The 20151-nt window shown below is 34.1% G+C and overlaps 1 protein-coding gene across 5 annotated transcripts in view; it reads right to left on the reverse strand.

Moving 5' to 3' along the window:
* PCDH7 (protocadherin 7) overlaps nt 1-20151 on the reverse strand; it is a 281533-nt gene that overhangs the window by 239422 nt on the left and 21960 nt on the right. The gene's annotated exons all lie outside the window — the stretch shown is intronic.

Consider the following 20151-nt stretch of genomic DNA (forward strand, 5'->3'; position numbering starts at 1 on the left):
TAAATTTTCCAGAAGAAAAATAATATATAAGAAAAAACCAAAAAAAACATGGTAAAAAATAAAATATTTATTTCCAGACTTAATTTAAAACTCAGGATGCCAAGAAATTTTACAAATGAAAAAAATGCAGAATGATGGTGGCTCTTACAAAATAGTAAATATTAAATTTTATTTTCAGAATTTAAAAAATATTTTCTAAATTTTACTAATTTAATTATACAAAAATCTTATTAATGTTTGAAGTTTATACATGACGAACTGTGTAAGACCAGTGTTACTCCTACTGCTTTAGAAAGCCTGTCGTTACAGGAAAGTCAGTGCTTCTTACTGTGTACAGTTCAAATCCCAATACTCTGATGGCCTGTTAACACCAAATATGTCACCCTTTAACACCACAGAATCAATACACTGGAATGTCATAGCACCCTGATGAGTCACAAAAACTCTGTATGCATTTATTAGACAAAGATTTTGTATTACTTCAGGGAAGAAATGTGTCAAGTTGAAATCAATTTCAAGTTTCTTACTAAGAAGGAAATAGTCCTAAGTAAATAAATTATTTTTTTCAAATTTCACTCAATCCAACATAGGAAGCAAACAAAGAAGCTAAAAGTCATTTAGACATCCCCTTCTGAATAAGGATACGTACAGTTGCACACTGCTCTAAATTCTATTCCTCATTTTCAAGATTTTTTGACAGCTCTTTCCCACCCAGATCACCCACACAGACCATGATGAAATCTTCTTTCAGGATAGGATTAAAAAAAAAAAATACAACCTAAAATAAAAATTTTATTATAAACAAACAATAATATCTCAAATCTTAAGTACAAAAAACTCTTCTAAAGATTGCTTTTTTCATTTTCTTACATGATCATCTAAATATTGGGACTACTATAAGGGAAACGAGAAAATTTCTTACTTTTAAAAAATGATTCTGCAGCACATTACAAGGAATTGGACACAAAGTTATTGACCTCTCTGACAGCAGTGGAAAATTGCAGATGAGACCAACCCATCAGCATCTTCTCACAATTAAATCCTAAAAATTTTTCCAAATCGAAGACAAGTGTTGATTATTTGTGTTCCACCCTTGGATAAACAATACATACTGGCCAATCTGAGATTACTTGGATGTTTAACAGAAAAAAAAAATCTTTTAAAAACCTTTTCCTCAGTTGCTGTGTAGCTGTCAGAGTAAAGATTACTGTCTTTCTTTAACCTCTGATTTCAGAGCTATATATATTTGACACACACAGAAACATGCACATGCACACTTGATTCCTGTATATCCCCAAGTCCTTGTCAAAAAATAAAAATATATAGTGCTCAGTACTCACATCTTCATTAAATTACATTAACTACTTAAATTCATAAAATAAAGTCTTCCATCTAAAAATTACAGTAATTTCATGACCATAAGGTGCACCGGATTATAAGGCGCATCTCCAGGAGTCGGTAAATGCACAACTTTGTACATTATATAAGGTGCACCAGACTATAAGGCGCACTTTTTTTTGCCGCGAAGGTCCGTGCCACACGCAACAAAGTAACTAATTAGTAATGGAATCCCGTGATCATGGAGTTTACTGGCAGGTGGTCAATTTGCAAACATTTTTCACAGATTGGTGTAGCCTTTAAACGCAGCCCCAGGTGCCCTCCTCGTGCGCGGGGCCTGGCACTCCCTCCCACCCCTGGCTGGCAAGGCAGGGCTCAGGGCGGCCGTGGCTCGGGGCTGCCGCAGTTCGGGGCGGCCACGGCTCACACCTCACATTTGCTGCGGTTCAGGGCAGCTCAGGGCGGCGCGGCACTGCCTGCTCCCTTTCTCCCTGTGCGGCTGCTTTTGGCCGGGGGTTGGTTGGTCCTGCCCAGCCCGTGCAGCTACTGCTGGCTGCAGCCGCCTGCTCCCGCCCCACCTTGCAGCTTGGTTCAAGGCTCACACTTCCGGGTTGGCAAATGTCTCAAATTTGTCCATTATATAAGGCCCACCAGACTATAAGGCGCACTTCCGGGTTCAGACAAAAATTTTAGTCAAAAGGGTGCACCTTATAGTTGTGAAATTACTGTAGTTATTTTCTCAGTTAAACAGTGAATCACCAGCAGAGATTAGCAAAATCAAACTGGATTCTTATAAACTTTAGTATTGCATTAATTCATTACAATATGCTTTGGTATACGAAAAAGTATGGAATTCTTCAATACTTTTTATAAACATGATTGTCCAACTGATTTATGTTTGTGAGATAATAAATGTATCAATATTGAAGCTGTAAAAAACACTTGCATGTAAAAAAAGTACATGTAAAATATTTAATGTATTTCTAAGGTAGACATGGCATAGGCCATACCACTGAAAGATAAGAGGTAACAATTTTTCTTCAAAGAAATGTTAACTAAAACCTATCACATCTTGTGAAATTTTTCCTTATACTGACATAACATACTGTGATAGAATGATTGTGTGCCATTCTGTCAACCAAACTGCTGGCTATCCTGCATAATACTAACTAAATTAAGGGGATTATTAGTAGAGTTTTCTATTAATACATTAGTGGCTGGTCATAAACACAAAAAAAAAAAAAACCCTCAAAAGAAGCAATGTTGCAACTTTGAAATCATTGCATTCCATCTCAGGGGTTGTTTTCACATAGGTGCTGCTCTCCTTTTCCCTCAACCAATGACATCTAGAACAAGCAAAGATTAAAAAACACCCCAACAACAACAACAACAACAAAACTACAAAAAAAACCCCAACAAAATAACAAAAAGAAGAGTTGAATATTGTTTCTACATGCTTCAATCGAACCTGAAAATTTCAAAGGATTTTGCAAATGTCCCAACAAATAATGGGTTTTAACTGTTAGTCATGCAAATTCCATAGTGTGAAGAAAGAAAAAGGAAAAAAGAAAGAAAACAAAGGAAAACAAAAAAGAAGATCCTTGAAAATATAATTACCCATGTTTTGTCTGTTCAGAAGCATTCCTCATACAAGATTGTTACTACTGCTGCTTTTCCTAGATGTGTTAATATTTTCTATGGTATCTCTCACAAGCTCACGAGTGTCTCTTAGCAGACATTGCTATGCTTGGCTGTAAGTCTCAGGAGGGCTAGAGCACTTTTGCCAATTAGAAATAAGCAAGTTGTTTAATTAACACACCCTTTTCATTAATAGTTTAACCCAAAGCTGACAAAGAGTCTTTGTTGCAAACCAGGAACAAAGAAAGGAGTACTAATTAAACACCCTGAAGTTTCTAAAGCGAGAGTTGATTTCAGTTACCCAAGGGATTCTTTGAACTCCTCCAAAGACCTCTAGAGCCTTTCAAGAGTACTTGGAATTTCTTGCAATTGTTCCACTCACTCTGGGAAAAAAAAAACAAAACAAACAAAACCAAACAAAACAAAACAAAACAAAACAAAAAAACCCCCCCAAAAAAACCAAAAAAAAACCAAAAAAACCCTACCTAAATAGAAACCAACCAAAAAAACAAACCCAAAGTCTAAATATTCTGGAAAATTCTGATGGTTTTGATTTCAACACCTTTGACTAAAATAAAAGTGATTTTGACTTCAGAGTAACACACTGAAGTGTAAACTCAATCCTGGAAAACTGTTTTCATCTCTGACCTGACTTAATGAGATCAGCGCTATGCAAGCCACTGTGAGCTACATGTTAGGCATGACATGGGAGCTGAACTGATGCAGAAGGGGAGAGGAAAGGTGATTCTCTGTACTGGCACTAAGTACCTACCAGAGGGATAAACAGAAAAGTCTGTTCTATGGCTGCAAACTTGTTACTTTCTACATTCTTTCAGACTTTCTCTGTGCATTTTATTGTACATCTGTGGTGAATACATTGTCTTAATTGGCAAATCTAAGTAGCAAGCAAAGGTTTCCAGCTGGGTATGGGTTTTAACTGAGAGCTTCTACTGCAAGAAGAGCAGCTTTCCTGGAGACAGAGAGAAGTGATCTTTGCTTCAGCTCTCCACCTTTCTGCCTCCTCACAGATATCTACATCCACACCAGGAAAAGCAAAACTGTTTATGAGGCAGCAGCTAACAACTGCAGTTTACAGCCTGGTACAGTGAGGCCAAAGAGCACTGATTCTTTAATATTTGGGCTTCAACTTGCACTGACCCAATAACTACTGCATGAGCAATTCCTCTGCTCAGGAGCCACAAAGTGATAGACAGAGGTGCTAAGTGTCACAAAGTTAGACATTCATGCCCATAAATCAGACCACTAAGGTGGACTGGGTATGAAATAGCATTGAATGTAATGTGCTTTCTGTGCAAGCAGAAACAGTATTACACTATTTTTTTCTCCCTAATGCCCACATGTACTTAGCTTTTAAATTTTCTAGAGTCCAACAGAATGACAATTCAAGAAAACATGACCAGACTTTGGAAACCTGTTAGACCTAAGTCTCAACCTTAGGCCAGCCATCCAGACTTTGTTCACGTATCTTCCTTTCTATTTTAGGAACATATTATTTCCTTACTATTTTCGATACATTTATACATTTATTTCATTAGTATCCAGAAAATTAAGAAAAAAAATTGTCTTTTTCATTTAACGAAACCTACGTATTTGTTTGTTCAAACATGTATTCAGATGTTAAATTCAACACTTTTGTGATAATGCCAAGAAATTATTTTTTAGATTCAGAAAGATCCAGAGTTCTACAGGTCCACACCTCAATACACCACAATCAGTAACAGACCAAATCCTGGGCACTACTGTCACAGACAAATGAGAAATAAACAATTTTGCAGTATGAAAATTAAGCTACTCTTTTTATGTAGTAATGGATCAGAATATAATTTACAAAATAGATTTTAGAATATTTGTTTTGTAAATCTTGTTTATAAATACATTATTAAATGAATGTAGGAGTATTTATTTATCCTTTCTTTTATAGTGCTAGTATTTTGGAAAAACTGTTGATAATATCAGTGACAGTATTTCAGTTCAGTGTTTCTAGACACAAAACTTCTGCTATGTAGTACTGCCCACATTAGAAAAAAGCTCCAAGGAATCACGGTACTAAACCCACTGTCAACTACATTCAATCACAGTATGCCTAGAGATCTAAGAGTATACCAAAATCCACTGACCCAAAGATTTCACAGTTTCTTGTTTCATGATTCAGTGGAAAGGATATGAATGAACAAGTGAGAGAAGAACAAATAGAAGTGAATCAGGACATGCTCTGGAACTCTAACAGGCAGCTGGGCTCCAGCCAGGAGTCTGCACTTGCTTCTTTTTCCTCCCTAAGGAACAGCTCCAGCATACTGAACTGCTTCTTCAACTAACAAAAAGAAGCAATTTTTCTATCCCCAGCCTGAAAATTTAAACTAGTCCCAGTTCCATACAGAAAATACTTTCAAATTTAATCCGTATTTCAGGCTGTGCTCCAAAATCCTTTTTAAAGAAATGTTTTCAAATTAAATATATTATACAGAAAATATTCACTGTGAGATTCCCTTCAATAAAATCTTATGTAGATGGGACACACAGCAGCTGACTGGTACAGCCCTCTGGAGTAAACATTTCTTTCTCCAAATCCAACTCAAATTTTTCCTTTTCTAATTTTCTCATCCTAGCAATTAACATGCATCTGATCTAGCCTGCAGGAGTTATCTTTGGAGGATCTAATCACCCACTGCTCTTCGTTGACTGTAGTAAGAATTGTCTTTATTCATCTGCCTGAAAAGCAAGCTTTAAATGATGTAGAATAATGCAACTGTATTTAATAAACTATTTTTTCTAACTAGTAATTTTGTAATTTTAATTTAAATTTTATTTCCTCAATTATCTCACTTTTACTTTGAATTTTACATTATGCTCAAACAAAAAACCAGAAATAAGTAAATTATGTCAATATGGCAAGTAACTGGAGTTTTTTTCAGAATAGATTTTCTTCTGGTCTTTGAATTTCTTCTAGGTGTTGACCATTTTTTTGAACTGCTTTCACTCATCTACAAACATTACACTTTAATAAAAGTACTAAAAAAATTGACCAATCAAATGGAGTAAAAATGAAGGTAATTATTCTATGGACTCACATAAATATGAGAAATAAGGTGGAAAAAGTAAGTTAAATTTGTCATTATGAAAATATGAGGAAATCTTTGCATATTTTCTTCTTAATGAAACAAAATGAGTATTTTTTCCTATTTCTTTGAAAAAATCTTAGACATTGTTTCAGCAGATCATGCAATACAAAATGTAGAAGCATAGTTGCATTTACTCAAAGAATGACAAAAAATCACAAGAACACATATATGCAGCATTTTTGAAAGGTTCTTTCAAACCACATTTTATTAATTAAACTTAAAAATCAAGTATTTCAAATGAAAAATTTTTCTACTGTTGAACTTACAGATCACAGCCGTGTTTTTCCAAAGGTTAATGTCATTTTGAAAAAAATAGTCTATTTTGAAAACTCTTTTTCAAACACATGCCCACATGAATTAAGACCTCATTTTGGCAAAGCATTCAGCTGACACATAAGAGCTATATCCTGATCACATATGTATGTACCCACAAGACTGAGATATCTCCACAGTGTGGTTCTCTTCACTCTTGAAACAGATATTACTTTCCCTTTTCTTTCTATGAACATCTTTGTTAAAGCCTTCCTAGTCTGATTATTCTCCTTCGACCACTTCCTGCACAAAAGAGTTGTGAAGAATAACAAAGTCTGCCAATGGAATAAACGGCAAAGCAAAAATGTTGTGGAAAACAAACATAAGAACATCTACTTGTTCCCCTTTTCTCTATCAGCTGAAAACTGAAAAAATGGTAAATGCATTAAGATCTTTCTCTGACGCCAATGAAAATTTTCTGAAGGGAAGGAGAGGAAAAATAATAAATACAATATAATGTCTCCTTTAGGAATTAGAGCAGAGTCATGAAGCCCATGAACAAATAAATCAATTCTTTGTAGCTTCTATTACAAGAAGTCAAACTTGAATTAACTAAAGTAATAGCAATGACGTGCCTACCTCCACGGAAAGAAGAAACTAGAATTGCTACAACTGATTTCCTTCACTCCTACTTTCCTAACTTCAGAAGAACAACAATGCAGATGGAGTTAATTAGCAAGGCCAGACCACTGGATTAATGGCTGATACTCAAAATGCACTATCAGCTATTATATACAGAGTTAGTATTTCAACATCAGTAGAATTCAAGTCATACAAACAAACAAGTTTGAAGCAGCAGCAGTTCAGTTATGACTACATTAATAATCAATAAAAATAGACTTTATAGCAGTAGCAAGTATTTTGGCCCGTACGATCAGGCCTGTGTCTCTGTGACTGACAAGCTTGGCAGCCTTTCCATAGTTTTCTCTGTGATTTACAGGTAGGCTTACACTGCAGAGCCCAGCGAGATTGGATTGTGCAGGTAATGGAACTAGCTTTGTTCCAGTTTTAACCAAATGATTAGCCATGTAAAGAAGTGTACAACTACAAAAACACTACTACCTAAACAAACTGGCTGTGTTGCTATATCCCTAATTAGGATATGATAGCATATGATAATATAATCACTATATTCAGTATCTAATAATTGTCTCAGTGTCTGGTATTTAGTGTGTTTTTAAGCCATAGTCTTTTAAATTTCATATATTTTTTTAAAGAAGTGAAAATACAAAAATAATACAAAAATACTACAAAAATACAGAAATACAAAACTCTGTCATTCTTTTCTAGGAGATGCTTTGATTTTGATTTTCTAGGAGTTGTACTAGTACTCTATTTTATAGAGGCTCAATATTAACTTGCCCAGATGAAATGACCACAGTATTAGTGTTCTCCATGGCAGTGATATTCAGTTAGTTGAAAAAAATGCAATTTGGTAGCTATCCACATGGCAGGAAAAGGTGAAACTGCAGATGAGATGCTATAGGAATATTTCTTGCATTTGACCCAATATTTCTTTCATCTTGAATAATGGTATACTCCTGTAGAAGCTGTGAATGACCAAAAATAGGGAAAGGCTGTGAGCACCAGGAAGAAGCAGGATTTGAATTCAAATGACCTTGACAAATCCACAGACTAACTCTATAGTAGAACTGTAGCACTGAAAAAAGGGCAAAAAAATCACAAATACATAACAAATTACATTTTATGCTGCCTCACAGACAGGAGTTGTTCTCCAATGGAACAAACAGTAGAGCAGAATGACAATGAAAATTAAGCTAAGATATGTAGTGAAGAGTCAAACACTGGGAATGCAGAAAAAAGAATGGAAGTACATAGGACATTGAGAAACCCATTTTTTATTCAGAAATGATAAGATTTCAGTTATGATAAAAAGCATTACTCGGTACTACAATTTCTGGCATCTGGTCTCAGATATACTGACAGGTAAGAAAGACCCCAGAGGACAACAGCAATTAGAAGCCTGTGAAACATAAACTGTATTTCTTGATGTAACCTTCTCAAAAGATTGTAAAACACTAATAAGATTTTCCAAATTATTATAAAAATACAATAAAGAATTTTTTTTCTGTGTACACTAAGGAGAGGTAAAAATGAAACTCCCTCACCCTTCCACATTACCATTTCAATGTGCTGATTTAGGCATTTATTGCCTTCTTCACATCCCATTCACTGACTCCCCTTTTTGTCTCCTGTCTGTTGAATGCTTCCTATTTCTCACTTTTTTTCCTCTCAGACAAATGTTTCCATTAAACACTTGTTGTTTGTTTTAAACACTTAAATAATATTTTAAAAAAACCCAAAAAAACCAGCAGAAGTGACCTCCAGATATGAAGAAGGCTTGAGCAGCTTAGGGACAGAGGTGAAGTACTCTTAAGCAGCACAAAGAATCACAACAACAGCAGAAAAAAAACTTTTAGGAAGAAAGTTACAGTTATAAATTCTATTACACTCTGCATAAATAGCCACTGAATGTTCCTTTTTTAAAAGGTTTTGAAGAATTTAGGTGCAAGATGTCTAACACTACTCCACTAATGCTTCTGTAAGTTTTGTACCCTTGGACAGAAATACCTAAAAAATAATATTTTAGGTAGCATCAAATTTTCCTGTGCCTCTCCTGTTAATTTCAAGTTTCTAAATTTGTGGTCAAAGCAAAGTAGAAAAATTATTTAAAGCAGCATTCATTGCCTTATACTAAATTTATGAAAAAGCAGGGCTAAAACACTTAATAAGAAACATTTATGATGAAAATCAAATGTAAAAAGACACCATTCAGCATGTACTTACTATGTATTCTATTAGTCTTTCCCCCTTGTCCCTTTTAGGTAGTGTAAATAGAAACAGAATGGATTTTTACGGCTTCTCATTTGTGAGTTTTGTATAGTTATTGGTTTAATAGATAAATCTCTCATAGGTAATTGCTATAGCCTGGGGGAAAAGAGTCCAACTATGTATTTTGTATTACTACCCTTTCAATATAGATCTGCATTTACTCTATCAGTCCTGTGATTTGCTGCCATGATCTTCAGCCAGCTATTTGTTTGGAAATCTATTCCACAAATTTATACAATGTACATAACATGCTATTTAAGAACATTTGAAAAAAATAAGTTCTTTCACATCCCTCCTCCAAGAAGCCTAACTGGATTATTACTTTTACAATTAGAGGACACAAAAGAAACATGGATAAGCTTCCAAAAACAGGCATTGCAGTCATCTATACAACAAGCAATCTCAACACTTTCAAATTTCTCAGAAATATTAAAAAAAATTTTAAAAATAACATTTAACATGATGCCCAGTTAAACTCCAATCCCTTATTTTCTTTCCTTTTTCCTCAGAACGCCATTTCTACCTACACTTATGTGCACTTTGAAATCTCTACCTCAGGATGACAATTAAACATGCTGTTCTGGGCCAGGAGGTTACTGCCCCCTGTTTTTACCAGCTGCTTCTCCTGACTCTTTCCTGTTGGAGGTAAGAAGCTCCTCACATCTGACAGGAGAACCATATATGCACTTCTCAACTCAGTTCTGTCAGAATGGCTTTCTTTAGAAAAAAAAAAAAAATTAAAAAACCCAAAACAAATAAATTTTTAAAAAACTAAACAACCACAACAAAAAAAATCCATAGAAAAATATCTGTTTAGGTAGGGTTTAAGTGGAATTGCTTGTCTGAATGTGTCCTAAAGGCAGTTTATCTTTAAAGTTCAGAAATAAAAACCTCTGCTAACAATGACAAACAATGGCAATCAACTTATACTTTCCAAATGGTTTCCAAGTCTCGTTCTTTAATGCTCAGGGGCTAAAAGATGGAACATCTGAAGGTAAATAAATTGTTCCTTTTCTAGTAGATCAAATATTGACATATTTTACAACATATCACGCTGTCTTATACAGTTAGCTTCATCTGTGATTGCAGACAGCATTGCAACATATTAAGATATCATCATGTTACCTATCCAGACCAGTGTATATATACCATGCTTCTAGATTTTCTTTATCATTATTCTATATGATTGCAACATATTTCTCTGTCCAACTGTATATTATACAGAAGCCTTCAGGAACTCTGTTATAAAAGATTTTATCACTATGTTTGATGCAATTTGACATTTGATGTAACTTCAGAAATAACTATTTACAGCTGTTATTCAGCATAACATAGCAGATACTAGCACAGAATAAATGTGAAAAAATACACTTCAAGTCAATCCAAATAAAAACAGTTTGATAAATCTCTTTTCTACTATAAGTTGGTATATGTAATTATGAACAATCCATCCTGAGTTCATAAGAACTTATAAAAAGGTGCTTATCCAGATGACTTTCAGGTCAATGTTAAGACTTCCAATGGTTTTGCTTCAAACTGCATTAGTTTCTGAGACAGAATCACAGTTTCTGTCAAAACCTCTGTGTTGCTTCGTGACACAAGCCAAAACAATGAATTTGAGCCAATTATTTTACTGCTTTGAAAATGTGAAATTTTATTACTATTTTGATGTAATTATCATTAAGACTTAGTAACTTGAGGAAAAAATGACAAGAAATCAAAGCGCATCTAACTCCTTCGAAAAAAATCTTAAAATATAAGGTAATTAAATAATTAGATGGCTGTGTGGCATCTGTCTGAGACTGACATACTTTTCTTCACAGCAGCACACACGGTACAATGTTTCAGATTTGTGACTGAAATGGTGTTGCTAGCTCACCAATTATTTGTCTGTTGGTGAGCAGACTCATGCAGAATCGAGTTGTTGTTTTTCCCCATTCTGACAGCAAGTAGGTCTGGGGTGAGCAAGAAACTGGAAGGAAGCCAGCCAGGACAGCAGGCTAAATTGGCCAAGAGCAATATCCCATGTCATATGATGCTATGCTCAGCAAGAAAAGCTCAGGGAAAGAAGAAGAAAAGGGGGAAGTTTGGGCTTATGGCATTTGATTTCCCATGCAACCACTACTTGTGATGAAGGCAAGCTTTTGAGGAAGTTGCTAACACCTGTCTGCCAATGGGAAGTAGTGAAGAATTCTTTACTCCGCCTTGCTTTTGTGCACAGATTTCACTTCACCTACAAAACCGTCTTTATCTCAATCTGCAAGTCTTCTCATATTCCTTTTATTTACCACCCGCCCCTTCCATGGAGAGGAGAGTGAGTAAGTAGTTGTGTGGGTGCTTGGCTGCTGGTTGGGGTCATCTTGCAACAATGGCCATTTATAGTAATTTACTATAACTGAACAAAAATCAATGAATGTTAAAGACGTAAACCTCATAAGAATTCCAACATTACTGAAAATTTATCAGTGTGTGATACTTGTTGCTTGTAGTATCAGTGTGTTATATTTGTCTTTTTAAATCTAATACAATATCCAGGAAGGTATTATCATGTGATCTTAATTTTTTTTTAGTTAAAATATACCCTGCTTTCGTCAAGATTTTTGTTCAGACTAAAGATTCTTACATTGCATGACAATCTCTTTCCTGTTAAAAGCGTGTAATTTAATGTATTATGATCAACTCTTACAAAAAAGAAAACCTCTTAGATTTCAAGCAATTTGAAATACAACGTATTTTCCATTAAAAAAAAAAAAAAGAAATTATACATTTGGGCTTCTATCACTACTGCAGTTGCCAAGTTACAGTCAATTTCCCAGCTATTTGATGGATGACTTGTGTGTTTACAACAACCTGTCCTGTATAAAGGCGAAAGGGATTTCAGGTTATATTCTAATGAACCATATTAAAGGATAGTAACTGATACTTTTTTTTCAAGCATTGCCAACAGTTTGCATCAATCCCAAGCACATAAGTGGATAATAAAGATTGATTGAAACCAGAAGTATTTGAATTTGAGCATCACAGGTTTGAAATGTCATAGCTCAATAGTGTCACTGAACTGTTTTATGTAGCTAGAAATATCTGTATTTCGTGTACTGCTCTTGTGAGTTTTATCCATTATGAGGTTGAAATAGCACTTTTATTCCCAGCATTTATTTCTCATATAATCCTCAATTTATTTTGGGTTCTAAAAATTTTCATAGTTGGGCAGATTTTTTCCCCCTAATTTGAGTACTACTCCTCCAGCCATCTAAGAATTATCTGAGTGTGAAAGGATGACATTTAAGTGGTGTTTTTTCTCTTAAAAACGATTCAGTACTTCTTTCCTTAGGTATTTAAGCACGCATCAAGCCCTGATAATAGCAGTTGTACTACATTTTTCTACTGGTAGTAGCCATTTCAGAGCTTTTATATCTGCATTAACTCTAATGCATTTTTATTAGCTTATTGCAATGGGAAATTCCAATTGTGCCTCAAGAACTGAACAAGAACCTGTCATAGCATTACATTGCATGAATTTCCTGAGGTTCACTCAATACCACAAATGCCTGCTGATAACTACTCATGCCCTATTCAGGGACTGCTCTCAGCATCTTGTGGTACCCATGGCCATCCTGAGATAACGTGTTTCCCAATGACAGGAATTTAAGTTCCTACACAACTGTAGGGATTTCATTTTTAGTGTTGAGAGAATGTTTCAATTGCCACTTTGCAGGAATAGATGTAAAAGTATCACGGGACACATTCTACTTTCAGTTATATAAATGTAAATTTAGAATATTTTTTCTAGTGTGCTTTTATACCTAAGCTGAAATGAGAATTAGAGTTCGTAGTTCCATTGGTAATATTCCTACAAAAAGCAGTTCCAAGTTAGTAGGAAATGCTGTGGGTATTATTTTTCCCATAAGATTTTATTTAATAGTCATATATTGGAAAGAGCAAAAGAACCCTGATTCTGTATAGCATTGTGATCAGAATAGCAATGCTGATATTTACATTAGAAAGATTTATTTTAAAAAAACAACAAAACAAAACAAAAAAAGAAAAAAAGAAAAAAGTAATTTTTTTGAAGCTTTTAAAAGTGGCTCAAAGAGCAGGTTAAACTTAGTTAAGAATAATCATACTTACCATGTAATATTATAGGTATTTTTTTGCTTTACTTTGTTTTTTTGTTCTTGTTTTTACTTTTTCTTTTAGCTGAAATCTGAAATCAGAAACAATGATCCTACAAGTAATAGTCTGCACAAAATCCCAAGCCTGATGTTTATGAGCAATTTTTTTTAAGTGTGTGTATATAAAAATATATTACATTAAAAAAATGTGTGAATGCAGTCACTTAAAAGTCTACTTGATCTTTTTAGTATGTCTATGTTCAGTCATATAAAAATTTATTTTCCATATGGAAATATAGTTATACATTAGCATCTTGGCATGTAGTTGTGATACAATTTTTTTTTTTAGAAAAGTCCATTACTGCAGTAAACTAAAAGCTTTCTGAGAGGACAGTAAAGTATTATTCATAGTAGTAAATTGTGCAGGGTCATGGCACAGTCTCATTTTCTGATAAGTGAGTATCCATAGCACTAAATTATCTGCATGACCTTTAGCACAATTTTGGTTGATGACAACCAGCACTTGGTCCCCAAGAGTGCTCAGCCACAGTTCAGCAGACACCACTGCCCAGGAATCATTCCAAATCCATAGTTTGAATCCAGTCTTTTCTGAAGGGTAAGAGAAGCATGGTAGATGGTCTGACAAAGAACAAGTATGATCCTATTAATTAAATTATGTTAGTTAAATATTTTTTGGCATAAAAATGTAAGAAGTTCAAAAATATTTCTGGAATAAGGTGTCAAAATGTCTGCAGCAACCATAGCTGCATTAGTTATTTGCCTAGTACCAGGGGATAAAAGCAGGAAGTAGACATTGTCGTATTTTATCAGTGTACTTGCATATTTATATAAAAATGTGACTTATATTTTTCCTGAAAATACCAGCTAATGCCATGGCCCATATTCATAGAGAGGAAAAAAGTCAAAGCCCAGCATACAAGTCAACTTTTAAGAAAGAAATTGAAAGAAATTACATATATCACTGGTTGCTTTAAAAGAAAGCAAAATCTCTACCTTTCTTCTATCAAAATAGTATCAAAATAAAATTCTACACTGATACTACACTGCAGGGTACTACACAGAGCACATAAGGAAGATTGTCCTCAAGTAGGTCTCATGAGAGGATAAATACTGAAACTGCAATGAGTAATACACTAACTTCTCTGGCATCCTCTGGGAATGTGATAACTTGGAAGAGACTATGCTGACATTTGTAGCTCCTTATCACAGACTCTGTATTAGCTGTTCTCTTCTACTGGACTTTGCCTGCTGGGATTACTGGAGAAGAATGGGATACTCCTGAGCATATTACGGTGAATTTTGATCGCTTCCGAAAGCCAGCAGACAGACGCTTACATAAGGTGCTTGGTCCCTGATCACTTTCACAGCTGGTGAATTAAACACTTACAGAATTATATGACTTGCAGAGAGTTTCCCTAGGTAGGTCAATGAGAATTTTGTCTCCAAAATTTTTAAGTCATCAGAGAAATATCAAAAAACAACACTTTCCATTAGCTGCTAGAAATGCAATGAATTATTTCAATGCATTGCACTAAGACTACCAGCAATCAATGAAACACAGCAGTAATCAGCCAGGGCATAAAATTGTAGCCCTGTACTCTGGTACAACATGCTCCTTAAAACAAAACAAAAACTACAAATTAAAAACAAAACAAACAGGTAGTCTGGTGATCAAGTAACATCAATCTTCTCATTTTGAACAAGGGATGTATTAGCACATAAATTTACACACACACACAGTGTTTATAAAGTTTCTTTATAAAATGTGACGTAACACATTTTACATATGACATTTTATACTCTGAATGTTCAGTCCTATAAAATAGTATTGAATAAGTGATTCACACCACAAATCCATTCCAGTTCCTACTCTCACTATTCTGAGATATTTCTCATGCCTCTTTTTAATGTAGACAACCATTTAACTTTGTTGTTTACATAATTTCAGTACTCTTCTTTAAAACAACATATTTTGCATGAATGCCATGTTTGATTAAAAAAAATAAGCTTTAAATGGCAAAACTATTATATCTATGTAAAAATAAAACCAATACACTTCTAATACATATGGTCATATTTTTTTTATTCTGAATTATCCACGACATGAATTGCAAGGTTTTGCTAAAATAAATGCAAACTAGCTTATATACATGTGGAGGTGCTAAGTCTGAAAAGTTCCTTATTCTGTAAACTAACAGAAAAAATCTAGGGTAATAACTTTTTAAATATATATTTCATTCCTTTTCTCATTTGATTAATAAAATTATTAACATAATTACTGATTGAGATAATTAAATCTATTTATTTATAATTCTATTCCATATAATTAATATTTAAATTTTCATGCAGAATAGCAATTCAATATCTCATCGTAATAATTAATTCTATAAAGTAAACAAAATTATTGAATTACATCAGAGGAGCCAAACAAAAATCACCTTTTGATTATTATTGAACAAATCTTTAAATAGTAAAAACCAGCTTTGAGGTATTGAAAATAGCTCTATTGATTTAACAGTAAGTCTGAGAATAAACAGCATATAAAAATGTTAACCCAAGGTCCTGTAAACACAATATTCATCAGAGTATGTAGGACTATGCCTTTTATTTTTTTTCTCTATGTTTCACATGCAAACTCTGTTTCTTTGTTTTTAAAACTGGGAGATGAAAATACTGAGCCACTGATACACAAGTGTTTCCTTTCAAAATATTTCAATTCAAGATCAGAGAAAGGGATAGAAAATATCTCTTCAAAGCACTTTGAAAAATCATCATCTCCACTTTACAAGTCACCTACCCCCAGTGTGAATGATAGAAACAGCTCTATATCAGCAGCACACTGCTTCCCAAATGGACTTTTGCTAGAACAGAAGTCAAGCCTGCATTAAGGCAACAGCTTGGAGACAGGCACAGCTAAATCTTCAATGACTTTTCCAAAATCCACTAAGCCAGGGACTAATGACATAAAAGTGATGACATTTCTAATTATGTGCTCAGTCGGGTTCTTTGCCTGTTATGTCTCTATAGATGACAAATCCAGGAGATCAGGAACCAAGATGTGGCCTTGCAAATTTTTTGCAGTGGTTCATATTAATATCCTGTAACGTCAGAGGCACCAGTCACAGGAAGTATTTACGCAGTTTATAAAATTCTTTTTATCAGTCTGATTTGTATAGACGCCTAAAAATTCATAGATTAGGTTTTAAACATTTGTAGCTGACCAATAAGAAGAGCTTGATTTGTGTAATATAACCATGTCTGTGTGAGAAACACACTTGAAGAAATAAAGGTTAATAAAGTTAAATTTGATTATTCAAATTCCAGACAACTTATGTTGTTTGGACATGAACAGTCCATAACATCTTGTATAAGCAATTATAATATAACAACCGTATCCTGGTATCCTGCATAAGTTATGTGAAATAAAATGGTTACAGAATCTATTAGAACCCATGGTACTGCATTAACTGCTTCTTATCTTAGACACTGCAAGGACCTGTAAGGACCTCTCTGTCACAGCACCTTATTCTTCACAAAGACATATCCATTGATGGCCCGTATAGCCCTCATCTGCAGCTAGGCAGACACTTATCAAGGACACACAGATCCATCCTAGCTGGATGGATCTCTCCGAACCATTTCAGAAAAAATTCCTGGCACACCTGTCTCCCTGTACAGCTGCTATAGTCCTGTGTGCAAATATTTCCAAGTTCATTTGTGGTTTTTATCTCCTAGGGAAAAAAATCCATGCTTTTAATCTTCTCACTTGAATCTCCTTGATCTGCTTCACCACTTTTTCTACCTCATAAACATCAGCTGTTTCTCAGCAAAGAGAGAACAGAACATAACTGTGAATGTACAGACACAGATTTTGGAAATATATTCATCTGACACTCAGAACATTATAGTTCTTCTGTTTTCAATCCTAAAACTTTGTTTGTTAGAACAACTGCATTACTATTTTTGCTTTATATTGTATTTCTACAAATATATTTTGCATTTTAAGGGTAAGGAAAGATCAGTGGTAGAAACAGTTTTTATAAAGTAATCATATAAATACCATTGGAAATATTGTAAAAAAACACTGTATTGTGTTGCGACAAAGCCAGCATAGCATGATTTTTTCTAACAGTCAGTTGTCACAAAGTATTTTGCAAAGCAATAGGGTTAATATTGCAAACAAGCATTTTATTTCTACGAACTTCCTTAAATTACCTTTCCAATTTCTTTGAGTTTGTGGTGTTATTATTAGGTTTTGGATATGACCATTGCTAACATTTCTAACTCATTATTGTTTCCCTTTTCTTCCTCAAGAGGTTCAACTTAAAGGAAAATTTACCAAACATCTTTCACAATCATCACAACACTATCATGAAGAGTAAAACAGTGCATTATTAAAATCTGACGTTCCTACAATTCCAATAGAATAAAATCCCTGTCTTTGGCACATTTATATACAACTTCTATGTCTATATCATGATATAAAATTTATCTACCTACTATTTTCCCTTGATTACTACAGTTCAAGCTGTATTTGGTAGATAAATGCCAAATAGAGGACAAAATATAAAACAGTTTAGGATGCTGTGGATGCTACATGTTATGTTAGTTATTAGAAAGGCTATAAATACTTCTTGGTATATCAGTTCGCATATTCCTCATTTTCTAGGCTTAGATACAGAAAGAACAGAATCCATCAATGTTATTTATGACATGTGATGAACACTATAAGTCTTTTTTTCTTTTTAATTAACTTTGTTGTTTACTGACTATAAAAAATGCCTAGGGTTAGAGGACAAAGGAAAGCATCAAAACTCTCTGCAAATGTGAGGTGAAATTAAAGCATGTATATATTCTGGTGATGATGAACTTACAGTCTCTTGTATCACCATCACATAAATACTTGCATTCCATCATTTACACTTTTAAATTAAAAATAAATAAGGTAAAGAGCTAATTACAATTTTTAGAAATAATGATATGACTGGTATTTGGAGACAATATCTATAGAGCATCTGTATTTTGCTTGCTTTCCTAGTTCCCTCAGTTATTTTCCACCTTTCCAGAAAGAACATAGAGGCAACAGGTGAGAGGGCAGAAGGATGCATCTACACTCCTTTAGCAGGCCTAGTCTCTGTGTTATCACCTGCTTCCACTACCAATGTATTTGTCTGTGCTCCAACAGTCAAAACATGCAGAAATACCTTAAAATACTTTTGTTATACATATGTGTCATGATTTGTGTGGATGAAATATACCACCAAAAAAGTCAAAACTTATGCCTGCTTTTGAAAAACCACAGGGCAGCTGGAATCTCAACCCAAATCAGGTACCTAAAAGCCACCTCAACTACTTTTCTGCTATGATAATGGAGAGAGAGGTCCAGGAGACAGAACATAGCTAAAGTAGAGAGAATGGTTTGACTCCTTAAGGCATCTATCCCTCTTCACGTGAATTGTCCCTAGATAAGTAACTTGGGCTAGATGACCAGCAAGCTGAGGTGAGATCAACTGGCCTAAGGGTTAAAGTACTCCTTTAAGTAAAAAACTTTTAAAAATATGTTCTTCATTATTAACAAACTTTAAAAAGTATATTCTTCATTAACATTGGCATTTGTACCTCATTCTTCCCAAGAGAATCCAATTTGATATATATATAGGAATGTAACAACTGTTCTGTTGTTTGAAATACTTTCATAGAAATTAGTTAAACATAATTCTATCCCAGTTACTTAAAACTTTCAAGGGAACACAGAGTTAGACTAATACAGGGAAATTTTAAAAACCTTATCCCTCAACAGTCATTACATATGAAGTTAAGCTTACTTCCATAGTGCTAAATAAGGTCAGTATGTTCTAATATTAGGTGAAATATCTACCATATTCCAATAATTAAACACAGCCTGAACATATAAAAAATGTAGAGATCTATTTTCCTACTATCAACATCAGTAAATAGGAATTTAATTCTGATGTACTAAAATAAAGGAAAACATATAAGAAATTTAGTAAGACACTATATTCTCAAGAGAACCGAATTTAAACTCTGTTAAGATGCTGAAATTCATTACAATTCATACTTTAGTGTATTGCAAGCCATTCCTATAAACATATATAAGATAGATCATCTCATCAGGATAATTTCAAACTGTCTTACAAAAAGTGTCCCAACATTTCTAAGAGCTGAATTCAGTAACCTTACAATCTGTACTTGTTGGTGCTTCCCTTAGGATGTATAACATAACCAGATCAGAGAACCTGACTCTCACAACATTTTGGACTCCAACTTGCAGACTAGAATCCAGAATGTGGACAAAATTATGTGGGCAACAAGAGCACTGGCTCATTTACTGACCCTCTCCAAGCATGTAGTATGATTATGAAGAAAAATTGCTATTATCTACTTCCCATGGACAAGAAACCAAAAGGGTGATATTAAGGGCATGTTTAGAATAAGACAGACCTGAACATATGTTAAAGAACACTTATCACAGCACACTGTTAACAAGGTTCTGTATTTCTCACATGGATCCTTTCTCTGCTCCTCTTAAATACAAATGAAAATATTTGATTTTAAAAAAATAAATTAAAACCCTTCCACACCTTGATGGGATTTCATTATTTTACAGTTCTATTAATGCATTTATCTGCCAATCATCGTGAAACATCTACTATTTAGAACCACTCTAAGATTTTGAAAAAATTTAAACCCACAGCATAGAGTGTGATAATACTGCA

This window comes from Catharus ustulatus, chromosome 5 (genome assembly GCF_009819885.2).
Source record: "Catharus ustulatus isolate bCatUst1 chromosome 5, bCatUst1.pri.v2, whole genome shotgun sequence".
Lineage (NCBI taxonomy): Eukaryota > Metazoa > Chordata > Aves > Passeriformes > Turdidae > Catharus > Catharus ustulatus.